Below are 4367 nucleotides of genomic sequence, written 5' to 3' on the forward strand. Positions count from 1 at the left end.
AAATTTTTACAGTATCTACAAATGTGTTTAAAAAAACAACAACAACAAAAATGTCTTCTATATTTTTATATATTGAATCAATTATTTAAATGGACCGCAACAAAGGGCTGGGCGATATGACTGAAAAATGTATCAGGTTAAATATTTATTAGTCGTTATAATTGTTTTTTATTTTTTTATTATTTTTTTAATTCAAAATAAGGATCAGGAAAAAAAGGCTGATAATTCAATTTGAAATATAAATATTTAACCTTTAAAAAGACACCAACACAATTAAACAGAATATGTGCACATTGTGAAGTATTTCAGAAACATAAATTTAAGACATGAAATAAACCTACCGTCCAGCCAAAAGAAATATGAAGCCACCTTATGGAACAATAAATCTATCAAACACATTTTAACCACTTAATATATCCAAAAATATTTCCAAAAGTGCCCTTCCCTTTTTATCAACAATTTTTGTTTTTAACAATATTTGTTTTTCTTTTGCCATCATATTCATTTTTGGTTAATGTATGGCATCTTTTTGTTTTTTTGTTTTTTTTAATCTGAGACAAGATGATGACCACAGAATCACTACTGTTTGTTTTGTTTTTTTGGGCTGTCGTTCATTTTGCGTTTGATGACATAATCACGGGCACGTCTCAGTTCTCCTATCTATTGCTCATGCTAGTTGTATACATTGACAGGGAGCCACAAACTGAGAAATGAGATACTTGCAGTGTGCTTTTAGCATAGCTGGTGTGTTGGCTGTGGGACATACCTGTGTCGTTTGAATCCATGCATTGGATCGTCACGGGAGTTATTCTTTTTGGCTCGCGCGCAGTACCAACGCCGGTGTCGGTACCATATGTATTCGGCCTGCCAGATCCATTCGGGGTCCTTCGCCTACAGATGACGTTACGCTACAGGATTGGCTGAGACGTTTTACGCTACAGGATTGGCTGAGATGTCGACGATTGTGATTGGCGAGGCAACTTTCCAGTCGTTGGAGGGAAAACATTGACGCTTTTTACGAAGAAATTTATTATTATTTATCTAATGGGACTTATCACAGCCGCACTACTGGATCAAACTGTTCGGCGACCCAAAAGGCAAGGATTCGTAACGCGTCAAAATCATTCATCAATCATCATCAATCAATTACATCTCACCGTGGCTATTCTAATGTATTGATCTCTCGTCTTCCCTTGTCTAGGATTAAAGGTTTTCCGTGAAACCCTTTCAGACTTGTTTGTTGTTGTTGTTTTGTGGAAGGAAAAAAATACTGAACATATAAAGAAAAGTTGTGCATTCATTCATTCATTCATTCATTCATTCATTCATTCATGTGCCATTCATTGATTTGTTAATGCATTTGACATCTTTAAAGAAAAAGTAAAATGTGCTACTGTAGTTGATAAAGTTAACTTATGAGTTTCGACTTTACGGTAGTAGGCCATTACCTTTGATTAATATTTATATCAATAGTCCATGAGACACACATGCACACACATGAAGGTTACAAATAAATTCGTAGTTACCTAATAACCTGAGGCCGAGTACAGAACATATTGGTGAGGAAATGTCACATCTCAGGCAATAATTCCATCATTTTATTATCATCATCATGGTAATTATTTTCTGCAATACGCACGACCCTCCGCAACTCATAGTGCAGTGTCACCTCTGAGGTGACATTGGCAAGAAAATATTAAAGATGTCATTTAAATAACAAAATGTATGGGCTGAGATTGCAAAACGTAAATAAACGTAAGTATAAAAGCAGGATACTTTAAGATTGACTAAATAATGAAATAGATTGAAAAAATACATTAGATAAAATAAATATAAAAAATGGAGGTAAAATAGCACATAAATGCAAAAAAGTAAAACTGCGATGGGACGAAATATTGTCAGTTGACGTGCTAATGTGTTCCTATAATCATTACGACTGCAAAATTCGGACACCAAACCAACGTGAACACATTTGACACTGCTCGTTTGCTGTACTGACGTCATCAGCAAGCGCCGACCAGACGCGAAGGCCCCCGAATGGATTTGGCAGGCCGAACACATATGGTACCGACACCGGCCCGGGACATACAAGTGCACCGAGAGGACTCGATAGCAATGGGTTAGCTTCTGCTAACTGTTGCATGTTGTCACTCGTTGTGCGCGCGCGCGCCGTGTCGCGAGCACGGCGTTGACGGTAGGCTCCTCCCCAAGGTGCGTAGCGTCTTTGCATTATGTTTACAACATCCGGGGAATGAAGCGTCTCTGAGCGCTACTTTGCTAGCTCTCTGTAAACAGGGAAGTAGCTTGAATAGTGATGCAACTGAAATGTAAACAAAACAAGTAGAGCACGGTGCAGAACTCTTGCTATTGTTATGAAAACCATAAAGCCTCACTCGCAACCGATTCACAGCCACGCGATATCCGGTCCACATCTTTACAAGCAATGTATCTAAGGATTCCCGGCGGATTTTGTATCAGTTGACAAGTCTGCTACCGATACGGTCGTTTAGCTCCCCTTGACGACCGATGGTTCGGTCGAATCGGTTTTTTGTCCCACCCCTAGTGGACACCCACACAGCTTTATCCAGAGTCCCAGACAGTGCATTTATATGAGTTTGATTCAAGTCACTATTGGGAAGATGGCATCGCTTCATTAAGAGCCTACATTTTCTGAGCACTTGGCAGCGGTTTTATCTGAATTACTTTTTTTGTTTTCTTTTTTGAGCATTTGAAATGGCGATGCTTACTGCTTAGCTATAACCAGGCCCTGCATTTTTCTGGAAAAACATTGCTTACCCCTGGTCTATGGTGCTCTAATTTCATGATATGCATAAATATATGTGTCCAGGTCTGAGGTTGAGTTTTTGTGACACATATAAAGCCCCTTCTCCCACCCTTGCTTTGCCCCTGCACCACAATTAAGAGTAGCGAGTGGACACCAAAAATCCTGTTGGCAAGATGCAGGCAGGCTGACATGTCAGCAGCGAGTAAAAACACAATCCGTCTCAACACGGTAGTCCCAACGCGACGCATCACTCTGCTTGCTTTGCACTGAGCCGTGCACACTCACACAGCAGGGAAACAGGAAAGCCTCATCAAGGCGGCATTTTCACAGCGGCATCGGTGGCCGCTCTCTGACATTTTTCTCTTGAGAACTCGCTCACTAAAAGAGCTGGTTATTACCAAAAAGCATGTGCAGGGCTGTGACAGTTTAATTCTGAAGACTTTGTTTGAGAAGATTGCTTTGGACTTGTATAAAAATTTCTCTGAAGTTGTCAAATGTGATGATTTTGGAAAGTGTTTGTGCAAAAATATGCCCCAATCATCACATAAATTAACTTGAAATTTTTGCAAACAAAGGAAGTTGATTTCAGGGCCTGCCCGAGGTGGAAAACGAAGGAACACTGTATATCATTCATGTTTTGGAATGCAGGGGGAAGCTGGAATACCTGCAAATCCAGCCTGGAGTTTTGAACCTTGAACCACCAATTGTGAGGCAGACGTGCTACCACCAAGCCCTTGTGATGTACAAAAAAAAAAAAAAAAAAGGAAATATAATGGGCTATATTTAGGACAGTGCCTTGTATTGCCTCCAGCACCACATTAACCTCTGATCCCTAACTGAACACAAGTAGCTTACAGCCTCTGTAGCAGGCCTCCATTGCTCAGTCCTTTAATCTGTTGCGTTGCTGTGTTGTGATACCGACATGAATGAAAAGTATTTGGCACCTTTCTCCTGCTACTTCGGATGTGTACTCAGAGCAAACAAACACTTAACAATTGTTAGGCGCTAAGTGAGAGTGTCATATCTTGTTGGATTTTCAAGTTAGCAGGCGTCTGATCCTTGCTGATAAGATGTGTCAAATGTTTCTTTACTGCCTTATTTTAACTATACAGATTAATATGAAAATAAAGTTTTGTCTTTACATTTTAAACCATTAATGTACTTTAACAACTGTTGTTTTAAGTAATATTTGGTGACAAAGATATGCTAAATTAAATTGAAAACTTTAATTTGATGGCTTAGTGATGAGTGAAAATAAAATTTCTTCATGGGAGCTAACACGCACACTCACTTTTAAGACTTTGCTTTCTAGCTCTCGTCGTCATGGTAATGGAAGCCAGTTGGCCCTGCAATAGAGGAAGGCTAATTTATGTGAAACAAGACTGCCCCCTCAAAACAGGTTGATATCAGTGTGGCTCTAAAAATAGAGTGAACAGTGTGGTGTTCTTGATCCTTAGATTTTAGGACTAATTTTAATATACCAGTACGGTAAATTATGGGGAAAATACATAATGTAGTTAATTGTCATGTCTTTAAAAAAAACAAAAACAAAAAAACAAAGAAAACACAAAGTTCCGTTTTT

This window comes from Festucalex cinctus, chromosome 1 (assembly GCF_051991245.1).
Source record: "Festucalex cinctus isolate MCC-2025b chromosome 1, RoL_Fcin_1.0, whole genome shotgun sequence".
NCBI lineage: Eukaryota > Metazoa > Chordata > Actinopteri > Syngnathiformes > Syngnathidae > Festucalex > Festucalex cinctus.